This window comes from Nicotiana tabacum, chromosome 4 (genome assembly GCF_000715075.1).
Source record: "Nicotiana tabacum cultivar K326 chromosome 4, ASM71507v2, whole genome shotgun sequence".
Classification (NCBI taxonomy): domain Eukaryota; kingdom Viridiplantae; phylum Streptophyta; class Magnoliopsida; order Solanales; family Solanaceae; genus Nicotiana; species Nicotiana tabacum.
In genome coordinates, this window is record NC_134083.1 from 82,477,684 (window position 1) to 82,499,612 (window position 21,929).

A 21,929-nucleotide genomic window follows, 5' to 3' on the forward strand; every position below is an offset into this window, starting at 1 on the left:
TAAAATTAAAAAAAATATAAAAATTAAATTTTTCGATCGATTCAGTCGGAAATTTAAATAATAAAATTAATATTTAATTAATATTCTGACCGAAATAGTCATACATATTGAGTATAAATTAATTTAAAATTTTCAGGAATTCACAATTTGCGACCGAATCAGTCGCAAATCTAGGTAATTTCTAGTGATATTTACGATTGATTCGGTCATAAATCAGCCCCAAATCTGGAAATATTTAGCAGAATTTTGTTGTAGTTTTAATTACACCACCTGCCAAATAAAACAGCCAACCAAATACCTAGTATAACAATTCAAATTCAATATTTACTACAAACCGAACAATAATATTTATATCAACCAACCAACTAATCAAACAACATTAACGAGGTTTGTTACAAAATTTGCTCATAAGGCCATCTCATATTAGGAGTGAATCTCATTGATGCATACAACCTCTTTAACTTTGGTATAAGGGGTAAGTAGTGCATCACCTTCACCAGGATCTTCTTCTTTGTATCATTTGTGACATCATTGTAACGAGGCTTGTTACAAAATTTGCAGTTCTCTAGAGATGCATCATCCTTATAAAATAAAATGCAACCATTCTCACTGCAATGAATCCTCTCTGATGAAATACCCAACTTGGAAACCTATTATTTTGTCGTGTAGAATTCTTTGGATAGGTCGATGTTACTCGGATTAAGTTCATTCATAAGCCCAATGATATAATTCATGCCCGATTGAGAAATAGAACTATCCGACTTAATCTGAAGTAATCGAACAGCAACAGACAACTTGGAATGCACTGAGTCTTCATACAACGGACAACTAGCCTCCTCTAACTCTTTGAAAAATCGCTTAGCCTCGTCATTTGGTTCAAATTGAGCCCTCGGGAACATCTCAAAGGCATTCCTCATCATGTCATTGAATCTAGAATATTCAATATTATTCTCCACTACGGGACTACCCTCCTCACTACCAAAAGAATTATGAAAATCAACATTATTTACGCTATCTAGATTCTCCTCATGAGCAGTCCACACATAATAATTTTTCATAAATCTCTTTTTAAAAAGATGACATGTAACAACATCTTCTCCCAATAACTTAATGCACATGCATTTCACACAAGGGTACCTAATCGTCCCTTCAATACGAAAATCATCAAATGTCCTTGGCTTAGCAATAAATCTAGCAAATCCTTCTTTAAATTCATCCCTTAACCCCACACGATTAGGATGATTCCTATTATACATCCATCTACGATGCGCAAATGCCATCTACACAAAGAAAAAAAATAAAAGTTGACATATTTATTTAATATTATACTAATTACTAAATTATATTCTCCCAATGGTTAGCGAAATAGTTTAAGTCTATATTTTAATATAATACTTGGGTGCTTTCAATATTAATAGGTACATTAAACTATTATAAGACAAAAAAGTTCTAAAACATATAAATTAATCTAATTTATTTCAAATTAGCATATAATACCGCTCTAATACTTAATTGACTGCATTTTCTTCATTTCATTCCAATAATAAATAATATAATTAACTCATATATAGGGCATGGAGAATTTTCAACTTGAACGTATAAAAGTTCTAACTCTTTAATTATTCTAACTTGAATGAAAAAATATATATTTTCAACTCTTAACTAACCTAACTTGAATGTATAAAAATTCTAACTAAAATATTATTCAACTCTATGAGAGAAGTTTTAGCACTTAAGTTATTTTTTATATAAACAAGAAATTCATAATTGTAGAAAATACCCAAATTATTCTAAATTTTTTCTTGATTTATTATTGGATACATACAAGTATACTAGCCATTTTCACAAGAACATCTAACTAAAAGAGAAAAAATAGCTAATTAATCTAAACAAGTAAATTTTTAAAAAGTCACTATATACAAACTATATTACAAAAATTATTGCCAATTTATCCATACTATATTGCAAATTATATAGCTAATTTATACATACTAAATTGCTAAATAATGCAATAAAAAAATTACCTTGTACCAAAGCCGTCGAGTTCACTGCATCGGAGATATTGTCGGACCACCACCGTAGGGGAGAAGAGCCACCGGATTCACTACACCAAAAAAGAGTTAAACAAATTGGGGCAAAAAATTTATGGGGAAGGGGGAATGAACGGGTGGGAGAGGGAGAAGGAGAGTGAGAGAGAGGGAATCTGTGTGTTAATTACCTTGTGTGGAGAAGAAATAGGTCACGTGGGAGAAGAGGAGGAGAGGGGAGGGTAGGAAATAAAATTAGAGAAGAAAGAAGAAAAACGGGTGGGGGGGAGGGTTACGACCGCTCTTGACCAGTCAAACCTGATATTTTTTAGTATTTTCGACCAAATCAGTCGGAATATTTATTTTATTTTCTTAATTTTTGTGATCGTTTCGGTCGGAATCCCCGAATTATATTTTCGCAGCATTTTTCGCGTAATTGATCGACGAAAATGGTCGAAATTTGGAGGCAAAAATTATTAAATAAATGAAAATATAATTTTAATTATATTTCCGATCGAAACGGTCGGAAATTCCGACTGCCTTATATTTCCGATCGAAACGGTCGAAATTTGAGCCCTTCATGACATGCTTCCCAGCATCTATCAATTACTATATCAATTACATGAGGGACTAAAAAGAAGGAACATACTAAGGAGTAAGAGTGTATGTTTCTTGTGCTCATGGTGCTAATATCGTGGTTTCAGCTAACGACAAGCAATCATCTTGTGCTCATGGTGCTAATATCGTGGTTTCAGCTAACGACAAGCATTCGCTTTCTGTTTCTCATTTGTAACTTGTTTCGACATATTCTTCATAGTGATTTTACACGTAAAAAATATGCTGGGAATTTTTGGTTTCTAATATACCTTCTTTAGAAGGTTGAGCTGTAATTCGTTGTAAGGTTAAATGTCTATGTTGTCTGTATATGCTTGTAAATTTTAATTGATGAAAATGTACTCTCTCATACATTAATTGTGCTTATAAAAAGTAAGTCTCGTGAATTATTGGTAGTTTTTTTTTTTCCGTAGAAAAGAAAGGGACAAAATAGATTCTCATGAAGCCCATCTCGTTTAGTGCGATTAGTGGTAAAAATTGCACGGGCGCCTTATTTGGTCGCTCCTTTTTAATTTATACCCGTTTTATTTTTCTATTTATATCCGTACTTATTTTTTTATTAAAAATATTTTTAAAAGACGATTTTGCCCTTCTTTAATAAAAGACTATTGACAAAATTAACTGTAGACTGCAGGACAAAACTTTATCATGTTTTGGTATGAAATTTTAGCAAATGAACTAAATAACTTCAACATGCATTAGAAAAAACTCATAAGAAAATTACATACTGCAAGACAAAAACTTAAGCATGCTTAGTCTGAAGTTTTAGCAAATGAACTAAAAAACTTCAGCTTGTTTAGACTGAAGTTTCGGATAAAACTCATGACAAAACTGTAGACTGCAAGACAAAACTTCAGCATATTTTGGTATGAAATTTTAGCAAATGAACTAAATAACTTCAGCATGTATTAGAAAAAACTCATTAGAAAATTACATACTGTAAGACAAAAACTTAAGCATGTTTAGTCTGAAATTTTAGCAAATGAACTAAAAAATTTTAGCTTGTTTAGAAGTTTCGGATAAAAATCATGACAAAAATGTAGACTGCAGGATAAAACTTCAACATGTTTTGGCATGAAATTTTAGCAAATGAACTAAATAACTTCAGCATGCATTAGTAAAAACTCATTAGAAAATTACATACTGCAAGACAAAAACTTAAGCATGTTTAGTCTGAAGTTTTAGAAATTAACTATAAAATTTAAGCATGTTTAGTCTGAAGTTTTAGGAAATGAACTAAAAAACTTAAGCATGTTTAGTCTGAAATTTTAGCAAATTAACTAAATAAAACTTAAGCATGTTTAGTCTGAAATTTTAGCAAATGAACTAAATAACTTCAGCATGCATTAGCAAAATCTCATTAGAAAATTACATACTGCAAGACAAAAACTTAAGCATGTTTAGTCTGAAGTTTTAGCAAATGAACTAAAAAACTTAAGCATGTTTAGTCTAAAGTTTTAGCAAATGAACTAAATAACTTTGCCATGTTTAGACTGAAGTTTCGGATAAAACTCATGATAAAACTGTAGATTGCAAGATAAATAACTTCAGCATGCATTAGCATGAAATTTTAGGTTCAATGTGAAACAACTTCATGCTATATTAGCATGAAGTTTTAGCTTCAACATGAAACAATTTTATGCTACATTAGGATGAAGTTTTTAGCTTCAAGGTGAAACAACTTCTGAAGATGAATCTGGACAAGTTTCTGGTTTTTTGATAAAGCTGTTGAGAGGAGAGGAGGAGATCTTTTTTCACGAATGAGGTTGCAGATCGCGCGATTAATGCATGATGCAGGTTTTATATCTTTTGTCAGGGATGTAATTGTCATATTATTACGGATTTTTTGTCAGCTAGCTACCAAATCAATAATTTTTAAAAATAGGGTACATGTTAAAAGGTGATATAAATATAGGGTACGGCTGTAAATCCCCGATTAGAGGAGGTGTGGCATTCATGTGGATGAGAATTATTCATAATTCTCAAATACTGGCAGCCTGAGTATGGATTTATTGACTGCCCACTGTGTTTGAAAAATCAGGAATCAAAACTTTCTCCTCCTACTAAATTACACTGTTTGTATTTTATGAAAGATATGCACACACCAACTGGCCTGGAGCAGATTATTACATTGGCTAAATATGCAAACTGAACTCCAATGGGCTTGTCGCATCGTATTTGGCTCAAGAAGAAGAATCTATATTTCACAGAAGCAGAATTCTTGTAGGCCTAAATAAATAAACGTATTTCTTCTACCTATTTAAATAATTTTGATTAGTTCGTTCCAACTGTTCTAAAATGAATCCTGTATCTCTAAGGAAATTTGAGAATTTAATAGTTCATTTTTTTTCCTTCTATAATAACTTTTAAAATTAGATTTAAACTTTGCCTCATGGTTATTTGTTAATTTTATTTAGGGACAAGGGTCAAATATACCCCTCTACTATGAGAAAAGGATCAAGTTTAATTGTTTTTTAATATAAGTCTATGATAAAAATATTTGGTTGTCTTAAATTATTTTTTAATTAATTGAGAGTGATGAATTGTGTCGTCATTCATATAAGAATCTTAAATCAATTTTCTTCAAGTTCTCAACTGTTATGTTATGTTTCGTAGCCCTTAATGTTCAAAACCGTCACGAGAAAAGTATTTCCAAAATCACCTGAACGTTATATCCATGCTCCATCCACCTTTTCCACTACAATTGAAAAAATGATCAACAAATTTTCTAGTACAAATAATTTTTATAAAAATAATAATTAACTAATTAGATCTTATGTCATCATATGTACCCTGAAGTTAGAAAATAGTAAGGATGCACCTTAGTGTAATCTTTTGAGTCGTATTAGGGTATTAGTGGACAGAGGCATATTCAGGATTTTGAAAGAATGGGGTGCACTATTAAGAAGAGTTGGATCCAGAATATAAATTTTATGAGTTCAATCTTTAGTTCTTTCGATTGCGCATTCATTACACTTTTGAAATTATAAGTTCAAATTTTTTTAAATAGTAATTTTCTTACATCTATATCTATTTTTTATATTGAAAATATTGGGATCAGTTGAACTCATTGACCATATGCTACATCATACACTACTAATAGTTTTAATATTACTATTTTTTTTAATCATATAAGATTTCACAGCGACAAAAGAAGAATAGAAATTTCATTGTGTGAAAATTTTGAAGAATAAACCAAACGAAAAAGAAATAAAAAGAAAAAGTACCTAATTAATACGCAAAAAATAATACCATACACGCCCATCTCCCGCAGGCGTCTAGTTCTAGAAAAAAAAAAAAAGAGGAAAAAACATAAAGATTGATATAAGATTTGAACTCACAACCTCACCTAGAGAGATACATCCAATAACCATCACATTATATAGTAATACTTTGAGCATGGGTACAAACACATATATTTTTTAAAAAAATAAAAAAATATAACATTACTATACATGATTTAGGGAGGGGAGCATGAGTTCACGTGCCTCATGGAACCCCCTAGATACGCCCATGTATGAATGAACCTAAAATAAAAGTGATCATAAAATAAGCTCAAGGGGTAGGAGGTGCTAGTGGCGGAAGAAGAAGTGAAGGAGAGGGGTAAAATAGGATGGGGGCAGTGAGGTGGTATGCCATGTGACAAAAATTTCAGTGCCACGTGGGATTGGGCGTCCACCTTGGACAATCTTAACGGAGGAGGGGCATATTTGAGCCAACTGTATAACCGCAGAGGTATATTTAGACAAAAAATATAACGAAAGATAAACTTGATCCTTTTCTCATAGTAGAGGGGTATATTTGACCCTTTTTTATTTATGATATAATATATATCTAGATAGCAAAAGAATAGCCTATTTGGCGAATCTTCTAAAAAAAATATTTTTCAAAAAAGTACTTTTGGTGAAAAGTAGTTTATGTTTGACTAATTAATTTGAAAAGTAGTTTTGAGCAATAAGTAATGTTTGGCCAATCTTTTAAAAAGTGATTCTAAGTGTAATTTTTTTCAAAATTGCTTTTCAAAAACGTGCTTTTTGAGAGAAGTTATTTTTTTCTACTTCTCCAAAATTGTTTCTCCTTCTACTCAAAAGTATTTTTTTTTTCCTTCAAAAAACTTGGCCAAACACCTTAATCTTGGCAAAAAAATACTTTTGACTAAAAAAAATACTTTTAGCAAAATAATAAACTTGGCCAAACAGGCTAGAAGTCTTGACCAAGTATATTACAAACTCAAGGTAAATGTGCGGATCCCAAAATTATTATTTTAATTGAAATATGAGTCTCTGTCCAACTTAAATATTTGTATATTTTTTTATTTTTCATTAATTCGAATTTGCGCAAGGTCCATTAAAAAGAAGCGTTTTCTATTTTTAATATTCTCAAAGCTTTAACTTGAGACATCTAATTAAGGGTGATTGATCCTATCTATTCTAACATCATCCTCAATGGTGACATGCAGTATTTTAAAAAGGCATTTTCTGGGCAAACCTGGGGCGAGACGTATTAAAAACGCATCGAGTCATACTAGCGGAGCGTAAGTATCGTGAGGCGTAAGCTCTGACATTTGGGGCATTCGCCTAGGCACAAGCCCGAATATTCCAGGCGTTTATTTGGGGCATAAGCCCCAAGAGATTTTTTAAATTTGAGCCAAAATTACTTAATAAATCTTTTTCGTTTAACTTAAACGTCCAAAAGTTAACTCGTAATAAATTTTCAAACTAAAAATCTCAAAAGCCAAAAGTTTTTTCTAATTGTTTATTCTAATTTCATAATCTTTACTCTTTGTAATTTACTACTCAGTAACAAATACACATTAAACTTTTGCGTGCAAGTGCAAACTACAAAGTAAAGAGTTTTATCCCCAATTCTTACTCTGCTTCACGCTTACATATTCCTTCTTTATGCTTCATCCTTTTCATTTTTGTTTTTGCATTCTTTAATTTATTCTTTTCAACTTAGTTTTTTTTTTATCTAAAATGTCTTTTGGTTCGCTCTAGTTTAGATATTATTTTGATGATTCTATTCTAGCTATATATATTATATAATGAGTATATGTGATTTGTTATTTAGCTTTAGGTTTTTAAAACAATAACTTTATATTATTTTTATTTTTATTTCTTTGAATTATTAGGAACTCGAGTATTATTTTTATAACTATAATTATGTTTTATCATAATCATGTTAATTATTAGTGTAATGCATCTTTATGTCTTTCACTTTTTCAAGTAATTTTTTTTTTGTATGGTTCATGCGCGCGCGCACACATGTATGTGTGTGTGTGTGTGTGTATATATATATACCTAATAGTTTTATAAGTTTCTTGATTTTTTTTATAATTTTAATGAATTTTTATTTATATTAACTTTATTAATTTTTAAAATATTAAAAATTAAATACACATGGGGCTTACCCCTCGTACCTTAGGACTCGCCTTATCCCGTATTAGATAAAACGTCTCACCTCTCGCCCACACTTTTAAACACTAGTTATATGTTTGCGTTGTTTCTCTTGCGTGTTGAAAGATCAATTTACTACAATTGACATTTATATAGATATTATAAATATCTTATTTGTACGCATTAAATATTTGTCACAAAAATTAAGTTCCTCGTGCATACTCCCAAAACAAACATATGACAAAATATTAATCCGGAAGTATATTCATGATAGCCTCACTAGCAAACGCATAGCCACAATCAGCAAACAAACGAAATGCACCTATCAAAAATAAATGTATATATTCTCTAATTAGTTAAACGCCAACACAAATGCCATTTTACTGTCTGGACTTATTGGTACATCTATTTTAATAGACAGCGGAATGATATGCCGTGACATAATGTTTACTTTTAAATTATTTAAAAAGTAATGACATGTAATTACTTATTACTTATAATAAGTAAAATCAATAATCCTAAAAATAAGACACATAATCTTTATGGCAAGTAAAATTACAACAACCCAGTAAAATTTCATTAATAGGGTCTGGGGAGGGTAGTGTGTACGCAGACCTTACCCCTATCCCGAAGGAGTAGAGAGGTTGTTTCCGAAATACCCTCGGCTCAAAAAAAATAAAAAGACAAAAGGACAAAAAAGAGACAATATTAGTATCACAACAGCAATCATAGGAAAAATAGGAACACCATGAAATCCAGAAGAAAGATGCAAAGCAAAGGGAGATAATATTAGTATCACCACAACAATCATAAGAAAAATAAAAACACCATGAAATCTAGAAGAAAGATGCAAAGCAAAAGCGATAGCTAGTAAATAGGACTTGCACTGAAAAGCGAAATAGTAAGACACAACATTGCCACTAGCTATCTTAGACAAAAATCCTACATGGCTAGTCCCACAATAGTACGAAGTAAGTCACGACTCAATTATCTCCTAACTTATAGCCCTAATACTCGACCTCCACATCTTCCTATCAAGTGTCATGTCCTCGGAAATCTGGAGCATCGCCATATCCTGCATGATCACCTCCCCCCAATACTTCTTAGGCCGCCCTCTACCTCTTCTCATGCCCTCCACAACCAGCCGCTCACACCTCCGTACCGGAGCATTTGAGTTTCTCCTCTGAACATGTCCGAACCATCTAAGTCTCGCTTCCCGCATCTTGTCATCAATGGGAGCCACGTGCACCTTCTCCCGAATATCATCATTCTTAATCTTATCTATTATAGTGTGCCCGCACATCCACCGCAACATCCTCATTTCTGCTACTTTCATCTTCTGGATATGTGAATTTTTAACGGGCTAACACTCAGCCCCATACATCATGGATGGTCTAACCACCGCTTTATAGAACTTACCTTTGAGTATCGGTGACACTCTCTTGTCACACACGACTCCAGATGCTAGCCTACACTTCATCCATCCTACCCCAATACGGTAGGTGACATCCTCGTCGATCTCCCCTCCCTCCTTGATAACCGAACTAAGATACTTAAAGCTGCCTTTACACTATTAACAAAATTTCATTACTTCGACACTATATATAAATTAAGTACATGTACAAATTCAACATCAAAGAATATGACATATTCGTCAACGAAATGTGTATAAACTTTGAAGACTGGGGTTCAAATCACGATAGCAATAAAATTACGTGATATTTTCATATTTGTCTAACTTTTTATTTTCTGTACCTATACTGATTGAAGTTAGCATATAATGCAATTTACTCGGAAACCATTCTTATAGTTTATTTGGTCAAACTTCAAAAATCTGCTTATTTTAATATGTATTTTTTCTTAAAAATATTTTTTTCAAAAGTACTTTTGTGAGAAACAATTTGTGTTTGGCTAATTAATTTAAAAAATACTTATGAACAGCAATTAATGTTTGACCAAACTTTTAAAAAATATTTTTTAGTGTATTTTTATTTAAAATATTTTTTTAAAAAGTACTTTTGAGGAGAATCTTTTTTTTTTCTTCTGTTTTTTTTTTTTTTTCTAAAAACTTAGTCAAACACTTCAATTTTAAAAAAAATATACTTAGGTCAAGTAATTAGAATAAAAACAAGACTCAAAACCAATGTGTGCACATTAGGCCAATGAGAGAGGTCCACACTGAATTGACGTTAGCTGGCCTAATAATCCTTTTTACAGCCAGTCTGACTACGTTGTTCTTGCATTGAAAGTCGTATAGTAGAAACAGTGGCAAAGTGACATAACGGCACTCTGACCTTTTGTCTTTTTGCTTTTGTTAGCCTTGTTGCCCTAATTCTTGTTGTGTAGTGCATTTTCTTAACGCCGTGAAAAAAACAAACGGCTTTTGACTTTAAACACACTGTATTTTCACTTTCTCCAGCTGTATACACTTTTTGTCTTTTGAAATAGAACAATAAAGATTTTTAATTGTGTGACTTCTATCTCCTTGCAGTGTGAAATTTGGCTAGCACATTTCAGAAGCGTTTGATTCAACATTTTAAATAAGTTCAATCCAATTTTTAATTTTTTTTCTTCCATTTTGGACGTCTGTTTGAAAAGTAGTTTGCACAACAAAAAATAAAATTAAACCTCTTCTTTCTTGTTTGGATGATTTTTATCTGTTGTATTGTTTTGTATTAATTACTTTAAACTACAATATTTATTTTGATTGTTATATAAATTTTGTTTGTATCATTAAATCTGCTATTACGTAACAATGAAAAGCGTCACTTTATGGAACAACCAATTTGGTGTGGTTGTATCGTTATCTTATTTTTTTCCTCCCATCTTGTCCTTTTTATTATTAAATAATCTTATTTTATCCTTTACCCTACCTTTTTATATAATAATTCTATCTCGTGTCTTACTTTTTTTTATAATACTTCAAGTTTAATTTTCATATTATTGATACATAACATTATAAAATGGTGACAAATAATACAGTTTATTAAAATATTATATACCTTAAAATAATATAGTACAAGGTGTTAAAGTTTTAAAGCAAACACCTAAGGACATGCTTACTTTAGTATAATGAACCACGTAATGGTCGGAGGAAAAAGTTTATACAATTTGTACTTTCTCTCAACGAATGTGGGTGATTTTACCAGGAGTTGTTTCCTTCAGAAAAAAGAACGGTTTTCTTATCACAACACACATGCAGATGACTTGATAGTAGTTCTTCACTTTAATTGATAACACTCACACTTTCAAGTGAGGAGGAGAGGAGAGCGTGCATGGAGTGGTATAAGGTAACTAGGAAGGAAGCTAAGCTGGTGGTCACGGGGGGCTAAAGTTGCAGCCTATGGCCGTATGTACGAGGAACTGAAGGAAAAAGGCGGTGAGAAGAAGTTATTCCGGCTGGCGAAGACGAGAGAGAGGAAGGCTCGGGATTTGAACCAAGTGAGATGCATCAAGGACGACGATGGTAGAGTATTGATGAAAGATGCTCAGATTAAGAGGAGATGGCATACTTACTTTCATGAACTTCTGAATGAAAAATGGGATTGGGATATTGTGCTAGGTGAATTGGAGCATTCCGAGAGTCACCGTGACTTTGAGGACTGCAAGCGCATCGAGGTTGAGGAGGTCGTGAGATTTATGCGTAAGATGAGTAGAGGCAGAGCGACCGGGCCAGATGAAATTCCGATTGAATTTTGGAAGTGTGTGGGCAGAGCAGGCTTGGAGTGGCTGACTGTACTGTTTAATGTTATTTTTAGGACGAAGAGGATGTCGGAAGAGTGGAGGTGGAGTATGGTGGTTCCGTTGTAAAAGAACAAAGGTGATATCCAGAGTTGTAACAATTGTAGGGGTATCAAATTACTGAGTCATACCATGAAAGTTTGGGAAAGGGTGGTTGAAGCGAGGGTGAGAAGGACAATGTCTATATCCGACAACCAGTTCGGGTTCATGCCGGATCGTTTTACTACGGAAGCTCTACACCTTATTAGGAGGTTGGTGGAACGGTACATGGAGAGGAAGAAGGTTATGCACATGGTGTTTATTGATTTAGAGAAAGCGTACGACAATGTTCCTAGAAAAATTCTCTGGAGATGCTTAGAGGTAAAAGGCGTGCCGGCTGCCTACATTTGGGCAATTAAGGACATGTATGATGTGGATAAGACTCGGGTTAGGACGGTAGGAGGCGACTCTGAGCAGTTTTCGGTTGTTATGGGGTTACACCAAGGTTCTGCGCTCAGCTTGTTCTTATTTGCCCTGGTGATGGACGCGTTAACACACCATATTCAAGGGGAGGTGCCATGGTGTATGTTATTCGCTGATGACATAATTCTGATTGATGAGTCGCGAACCAGTGTTAATGAGAGGTTGGAGGTCTGGAGACAGGCCCTTGATTCTAAGGGTTTCAAGCTGAGCAGGACGAAGACGAAATACCTGGAGTGTAAGTTCAGCACTGAGCCGAGGGAAGTGGGCATGGAAGTGAGGCTTGAATCACAGGTCATACCAAGTAGTGGCAATTTCAAGTACCTTGGGTCGGTTATCCAGAGAGAAGGGAAAACTGACGAGGATGTCACACACCGTATTGGGGTGGGGTGGATGAAATGGAGGTTAGTATCTGGAGTCTTGTGTGATAAGAGAGTGCCACCGATACTCAAAGGTAAGTTTTACAGAGCGGTAGTTAGACCGGCCATGATGTATGGGCTTGAGTGTTGGCCAGTTAAGAACTCACATATCTAGAAGATGAAAGTAGTAGAAATGAGGATGTTGAGGTAGATGTGCGGACACACTAGGATGGATAAGATTAGGAATGAAGATATTCGGGAGAAGGTGGGCGTGGCTCCCATTGATGACAAAATACGGGAGGCGAGGCTCAGATGGTTCGGACACGTATAAAGGAGAAGCCCATATGCTCTGGTAAGGAGGCGTGAGCGGCTGGCTTTGGAGGGCATGAGAAGAGGTAGATGATGGCCTAAGAAATATTGGAGAGAGGTGATCGGGCAGGACATAGCAAGGCTTCAGATATCCGAAGATATGACGCTTGATAGGAAGTTGTGGAAGTCGAGTATTCATGTTGTAGGTTAGGAGGTAGTTGAGTCTCCCTTACTTCGTACCTTTGTGAGGCTAGTCTGGTAGGGGTTTTGTCGATGTCAGCTAGTGGCAATGTTGTGTCTTACTACTCCTTGTTTACCATAGTACCGGGTCTATGTACTGTCTATCACGTTTGCTTTGCATCTACTTTCTCTTTTTCATGATGTTATTTTTTCTATGGTTTCTATTGGTGATACTGATATTGTCTCTTTTCGTTTTCTTGAGCCGAGGGTCTTTCGAAAACAGCCTCTCTACTCCCTCGGGGTTGGGGTAAGGTCTGCGTACACACTACCCTCCCCAAACCCCACTAGTAAAATTTTACTGGATCGTTTTTGTTATTGTTGTTGTTATTGTTTCAACCTTTTGATTGGAAATAAAGGTGACTCGCCAACTGAGGCAATAGATGTTGTCCATGGTATTTTATGGTGACGAAGTCAGAAATTTATATAAAAAAAAATAAAAAATCTACTAGAATATCATAGTTGGACTTAATACATAAAGCAACTTTTGAACCCCTTTACCTACACCAGCATATTATCTTATGAAAATTTATATATAACAAGAAAAAAAATTAACTTTTATCTTATTTGCACAATTATAATTTTTTGGCTAAAATAATTCAATTGATTTGAACCCCTTTTTCTTTTACTCGCTTCACCTTGTGTGTTTGGTATGAAGGAAAATAATTTTCAAAAAATATTTTCCAATATTTTTGTTCTCGATATGGAACATTCTATAATTTGGAAAGTATTTCAAATGGATTATCCAAAAAAAAAAAAAAATCATTTTTTTCACCTTTCATTGAAAAGTACTTGTTAAGAAAAATATTTTTTGATGCTTAGTTGTTAGAAATCGACTATAATTCTAAATGAATAATTACCAAAGACATTTGTTCAATTGTCGGTAATATAAGAAAAAGATTTAAGTGTTGTTAAATATTGTAATTGCTTAATGAGCGAATTTAAATACATATTAATGATTAAATAATTTTAATTATTAATAAAATTATATTCTACAATACGATAAGACCATTCACATCAAATCTTTTTCTCTCATATCTCATATACGCTCGGCATGTATTTCGATCCACAAAAAGCTCACTTGTACTAAATATTTATATCAAACTAATAAATACTTTAATTTGATTTCTGTCACAACCCAAAATTCCACCACACGCGTCGTGGTAGCACTTAGTCTCTAAGATTAGGTAAGCTGATTACAATTACATTTCGAGCCATTTTTTTTTTAAAAAAAACTTATAATTTAATACAAGTGTCGAAACCAAAAGCGGAAACAAATATAAAAATCTCCCAAGACTGGTAATACTGAGTCATGAACTCTAACTGAGTACATGCAGTGATCCTAAGGATCGAATATACAATATTGTTAGAATAAGAGTGGACAATACAATAAAAATGGAAAGACTCCAAGGGACTGCGACGGCCAAGCAGCCCTACCTTGAATCCTTGCAATCAACACACTAACTTTGTCCGAGTGGCTCTGCACAAAAATATGTAGAAGTGTAGTATGAGTATACCACAGTCGATACCCAGTAAGTATCAAGACTAACCTCAGTGGAGTAGTGACGAGATATAGTCAAGACACTCACTAGTCTAATAACTTGTGCAACATAGTATACAAAAATAATAGAAAACAAATAGTTGTGATAACAACAATAATCAACTAGTGATGTAAACAGCAAGGCATCAAGACACCAAAATTATTACTCAAACGAATAAGAAACACAAGTACACCCAATTAAACAAGTCCTTCAACATAAATCCTTCACATATAATTCTTTTGAATAAATACTCTCCGAATGTATTTCTTTAAATAAATATCCTTCGAATATAAAACTCTTTCAAATAAATATCTTTCGAATATACTTCTTTCAAATAAATATCTTTCGAATATACTTCTTTCAAATGAACATCTTTCGAATATACTTCTTTCAAATAAATATCTTTTGAATATAATTCATTTGAATAAAAGTCACTCTCTGACACCTCGTTTCATAATCATAAAATACGGGTCTCAGCCCACTTTCATATTTTCATAACACGGGGCTCAGCCGACTTTCATATTTACACGATACCTCGTGCCCATATTTCTGTCAACACCGCACAGACAACTCACGTGCCAATAATAAAAATCATTATATTTCTCCGGCATCTCGTTCTCACATTTCATATCACATTTGCATGGACAGTTAACGTGCCAATAATATAATCATTATATTTTTCTGGCACCTCGTGCCCACATTTCATATCACATCTGCACGGACAATTCGCGTGCCAATAACATAATCCGCTCGGCAATACCCACATGCTCACAATTTCAACATGAATCAGACTATTATCAAGCTACCAAATAACAAGACAAGTTGCACAAGAGATAAAAATAAACATCCAAAAAAAAATCACAACATCACATAAAAATTACCAATGCAATAACCCCACATCATCACATAAAAATTACCAACACAATAACCCCACTTCATCACATATCATCCCCGACAATAGCCACACTCATCTCTCCTATAGCCACCCTTATCACTCCTATAATAGCCTCCATTATCTCTCCGCCCTGTCAATATCAATAGTCACCTTTATCGCTCATATAGCCACCCTTATCGCTCCTATAATAGCCTCCATTATCGCTCCGTTTAATAGTTTCCCTTATCACCCCACCCAGACAATATCCCAACACACATAACAATAGTGAAATGCCACCCTTATTCCCGCATAATGTCATTAATGGGATGCAAATCTTATACGCCGCATAACAGTAACCCAAATCACACAATAATTCACACATAATATTATCACAACAGCACATCATCATTAACTCGTATTTATAAATTGTCCGTAGGCCACAACCCTTCCAAAGGTACAACAAGCTCAATTAATTTCACAACAGATAGCCCACGGCTTAACACAATGTATATAAAATCTCAAAAATAATAACAAGGATGGAAAAATAACTCATCATAGGACAATGCCTTCTTTAATCCAAAAATTTAGATAAATATATAAACGCCTCAATTTAAACTTATTTTAATTAATTATTTGCAGATGAAAAATCCATAATGTAATTATTTCTAAGAAATATCAAATCAACAAACACACGGAATTCACATAAAAATTCAAGTGGCAATCATACCAAATTATCATATAAAATACAAACTCGACAAACAAGAAATGAGACATAACAAATCAAGGATTTACTAAGTTCCAACAATTTTCCAATTTAATACATACGGACGTCTACGAATTTTAACCAATGTAATTTGCATATATAAACCAAGTACATACTCGTCACCTCGCGTACATGGTTTTCAATTACATAATTTTCACATAAGACTCAATGCCTAAGGGGTAATTCCCTCACTCAAGGTTAGGCAAGATACTTACCTTTTTTGAAGTTAGGCCAATATTTTAAAATATCCTTTTTGGTTGAACTGACCTCCGGACAGCTTAAATCTATCCAAATTAATTGTATAACTTCATTAAAATTCATCGAAAATAGTTCCGAATAATAAAATATCGACTTAAAAATTTTATTCTAAAAAGTTAACACGGGGCCCGCCTCTCGGAACCCGACAGAATTTTTATGAAATCCGAACACCCATTCTGATACGAGTTCAACCATACCAATTTTATCAAATTCCGATAACAAATCGACTTCCAAATCCTCAATTTAAGGTATAGAAAATTTCTACCATTTTCAACCCAATTCACTAATCTCATGATAAAAACAACAATAGATTCATGTATTTTAACCAAAATTGAGTTAGGAATTCTTACCCCAATATTTTTCTTGAAAAACTCTCAAAAATTTGCCTCACCCGAGCTTTCGTGGTCCAAAATGGAAGAATGAGACGAATTTGGACTTTATTCTGCTTCCCAGTGATTTGTTCTTCGCGTTCGCGACCCACCTCTCGCGTTCGCGACCCATCCCTCGCATTCGCGATGAACAAATTCCTCAACCGCGATTTCCAAACTCTTCCCAGACAGTCTCTAGTATAATGTTCATAACGTTTTGTATACAACTCCAAATAACAAATAGTTTAACTTTCGGAAAATTAGACACCAAGGACTATAACTCTCATTTGTTGCTCATCTCCCAATTCCATCTCCCAATTCCTTACAGATTGTGAGATATAAGCTTTCAAAGTCAGCCATGTGCAGTAGAGATTTCTAAACTCTTCCCAAATAGCATGTAGTATATCCACCATAACGTTTTGTACACAACTCCAAATGACAAATGGTTTACCTTTCTGAAAACTATACACAAAGGGCTACAACTTTCATTTTTGGATCATCTCCTAATTCCTTATAGATTGCGAGATACGAGCCTCCCAAGTTAGACCCGTGCAATAGAGATTTCCTTTTTCGCGAACGCGAAGAACAAAATCACAGAAGCCAAATCCTTCTTCGTGAACGCGAGAGGCTCCTCGCGAACGCGAAGAACAACACCAGACATCAGAAAATCAGCATCCAAAGTAGCCCAAAATAATGTGAAACATACCCGAGGCCCCTGGGACCCCAACCAAATATATCAACAAGTCCTAAACCATCATATGAACTTAGTTGATGCCTCAAATCACATCAAACTTCGCTAAAAATACTATTCACACCCCAATTCAAGTTTAATGAAACTAAGAAATTCCAACTTCTACATTCGATCCCGAAACCTATCAAATCAAGTCTCATTAATCTCAAATTTTGCACACAAGTCATAAATAGCATAACAGAGCTATTCCAATTTTCAGAATCGGATTTTGATCCCGATATCAAAAAGTCAACTCCTTGGTCAAACTTCCAAACTTAACTTCCGATTTTCGTCATTTCAAGCATAATTTAGCTACGGGCCTCAAAATAAATATCCGGACACACTCCTAAATCCGAAATTACTATACGAAACTATTGGAATTATCAAAATTCTATTTCGGAGTCATTTTCTCAAAAGTCAAACTCCGATCAACTCTTTTCATTTAAGCTTCAAAAATGAGAATTGTTCTTTCAATTTAAATTCTGAATCTTCCAAAAATCAAAGACCGCACACGCAAATCATAATACGTATTATGATGTTGCTCGAGACCTTAAGTAGCTGAATGGGGCGTAAATTCTTAAAACGACAAGTCGGGTCGTTACATTCTCCCCCTCTTAAAACTTACGTTCGTCCTCGAACGTGCCCAGAATTATTCTGAGGACATTAAATTACCGAGTATATTCTTACACACATACTCGTGGGTGATTCTACGTCACCGCAATTTAACATGGGTCCGACAACACCATCTTAGTTGAGATTATTCCTTTTATCCTCGTTTAAAAACTATAAAGCCAATTTCTTCCCCTTCGATAAATTTCAAAAATGCTTGATTTTCATATTAACACATCGTGTTAGTCTCACTTGGTTATAGCAATTTCGTACCTACACACACATTATACGTATGCCCATAACCACATCTCTGGTTATAATAGTTATTCATAATTAATTTCAGCATCCTCAATTAATCTCATATTAACCAAAATCTCGTTTCAAATGCTTTTCACAACATTGACAATAACACATGAGGCATGAAAACCTCATAATTATTTATCCGAATTAACGAGTCACATTTAACGTCACCTGAACACTCACCTCGTGGACTAAAACTCACTATTCACATCACGAATATGGCTAAATATGCACAAGAAAATACATACAAGAATTTATCAAATAAGCCTAACAGGCATGACTCACTATTAATACTATAGTACAAATTTAAATTTTATAAAGGAAGAATTTAAACACATAAATTTTTCACTACAAGAACCTCATTCTTATATAACTTCCATCGCGGCTTGTAGTCCGGTTTAAATATTTTACATCATATAAAAATGCGAGGATATCGTCATCATCTCTAAATCACAAATATTTTGCACATTGTGCCAACTGAAATTTTTTCCATTACCTTTCTTTCTTCTTTTTAATAAATTTCGTGAAACAATTTCACAACACAAAATAAATTCTCATACCGGTAGGGCATATAATTCACACACTTTAACAAAACTATCCCGAATTTATATCAAAACCCATATAGTGTACAAAACAAAATGCTAGACACGGGCTAACACCATCAAATATCCTAATAGGGATAAACACGTGAGTGGTGTACAAAATCACTAACTCGCCATACATGGAGCATGATAGGGGGTCTCACCTCGATAATTGGAATTGAATCAAAATAAGAACAATGCTCCTCTATTACGAATTAAATCATACCTGTAATGACATCATCTGGTGTAACGGCCTCAGCCACACCATATCAATAATATAAATAGGTCGGGCCTCCCCCTCTAGGGCGCCCTCTACCCGCATGTCCTCTACTCTTAACTGACTGTGCATGTGGGGTAGTAACTGGAATAGAGCCTGTAGCCTGAGTATTCTGATGAAATCCGCCTCTCCCAAGTCTGGGACAATCTTTCATGATGTGCCTAGTATCACCACACTGATAACAACCCCTCTGCGGGTTCGGCTGCTCATACTGAGTCTGTGCTGGATAACTGGAATAACCATTATAGGAACTTCGTGCCGATGGTGCATTAAAAGAACTTATTAGAGCACCCCGAGTATTCTGAAATTGTTTCCATGACCCCGTTGATACTGAAATGTAGAATTATTAAGGGCGCAAGAATACCGCAAGTCCCAACATCATCCCATACAAATCTCATCTCTTAATCATATACAAGTTTTGGAGAACCTTTCAATACCACATATATACATCTCAGGCCAAAACTGATATAACACATGACCCCGCAATCTGATCGTTGATAGTGGACTCCCTTCACTTGGCGCGAAGCCATAGGACATAGTCCGATGATCCACAATACTAACCTTCACCGCTCGTAAAACACCAATCATAAGACACATCAAGCCATTTATTAGGTGCATCTCATCCTCGTGACAGTCAAAAGTGCTTCCTCGAGTGCCTTGACTGCTAGTATGTACCCTTCACTAAATGAAAATTCCATACGAACAACATAGTCTCTAATACCACAAACTATCTTCAGATCTACATCCACCCCGTGACCCTACCATGATTGTGACGATTAGGCAACTAATTAAACTTTATTAAGATCGTACTTATCAACCATATGTCAGAACTTGCTGCACCCCCATGTGTACAACTGAATGATCTCTCAATACTTTCGCATCCTCGATCTGGACGATGCGTTGTAACAATGGTTGAGCAACCCTGACTCCCTTATAGCTAGCCCCTCTGTAGTATCACGAACCATTGGCGGATAGTTGATACCGAGTGCGTAATTTCATACACGAGTGGATGCAAAAGAACATAAGATGTATGTTTCAAGCTGAATAAATGCCGCACGATAAGGAATAAAAGAAGTGGAAATTTTCCTACTAGCTCTGTAGCCTCTCGAAGATAAGTACAGACGTCTCCGTACCGATCTGCAAGACTCTACTAAACTCCTTCGTGACTCGTAGAACCTATGAACCTAGAGTTCTGATATCAACTTGTCACGACCCAAAATTCCACCACATGCGTCGTGATGGCACTTAGTTTCTAAGACTAGGTAAGCCGATTACAATTACATTTCGAGCCATTTTAAAAAAAATATATATATAATTTAATACAAGTGTTGAAACCAAAAGCGAAAACAAATATAAAAATCTCTCAAGACTGGTAATACTGAGTCACAAACTCTAACTGAGTACATGTAGTGATCCCAAGGATCGAATATACAATACTGTTCGAATAAGAGTGGACAGTATAATAAAAATGAAAAGACTCCAAGGGACTGCGGCGGCCAAGCAGCCCTACCTTGAATCCTTGCGATCAACACACTAACTTTGTCCGAGTCCGATATCTCCAATACCTGGCTTTGCAAAAAAATATGCAGAAGTGTAGTATGAGTACACCACAGTCGATACCCAGTAAGTATCAAGACTAAGCTCGGTAGAGTAGTGACGAGGTACAGTCAAGACACTCACTAGTCTAATAACTTGTGCAACATAGTATACAAAAATAATAGAAAACAAATAGTTGTGATAACAACAATAATCAACTAGTGATGTAAACAGCAAGGCATCAAGACACCAAAATTATTACTCAAACGAATAAGAAACACAAGTACACCCAATTAAACAAGTCCTTCAACATAAATCCTTCACATATAATTCTTTTGAATAAATACTCTCCGAATGTATTTCTTTAAATAAATATCCTTCGAATATAAAACTCTTTCAAATAAATATCTTTCGAATATACTTCTTTCAAATAAATATATTTCGAATATACTTCTTTCAAATGAACATCTTTCGAATATACTTCTTTCAAATAAATATCTTTTGAATATAATTCATTTGAATAAAAGTCACTCTCTGACACCTCGTTTCATAATCATAAAATACGGGTCTCAGCCCACTTTCATATTTTCGTAACACGGGGCTCAGCCCACTTTCATATTTACACGACACCTCGTGCCCATATTTCTGTCAACACCGCACGGACAACTCACGTGCCAATAATAAAAATTATTATATTTTTCCGGCACTTCGTTCTCACATTTCATATCATATTTGCACGGACAGTTAACGTGCCAATAACATAATCATTATATTTTTCTGGCACCTCGTGCCCATATTTCATATCACATCTGCACGGATAATTCGCGTGCCGATAACATAATCCGCTCGGCAATACCCACATGCTCACAATTTCAACATGAATCAGACTATTATCAAGCTACCAAACAACAAGACAAGTTGCACAAGAGATAAAAATAAACATCCCAAA

General features: G+C 34.4%; 1 long non-coding RNA gene across 1 annotated transcript; it reads right to left on the minus strand.

Moving 5' to 3' along the window:
• Window positions 1-213: 213 nt before the first annotated feature.
• On the minus strand, window positions 214-2,242 carry LOC107759457 (uncharacterized). The gene is made up of 2 exons (XR_012708376.1): window positions 2,025-2,242; window positions 214-1,280 (listed from the first exon to the last, which is right to left on the minus strand). It is a non-coding gene; the product is annotated as an uncharacterized LOC107759457 (long non-coding RNA).
• Window positions 2,243-21,929: the final 19,687 nt, after the last annotated feature.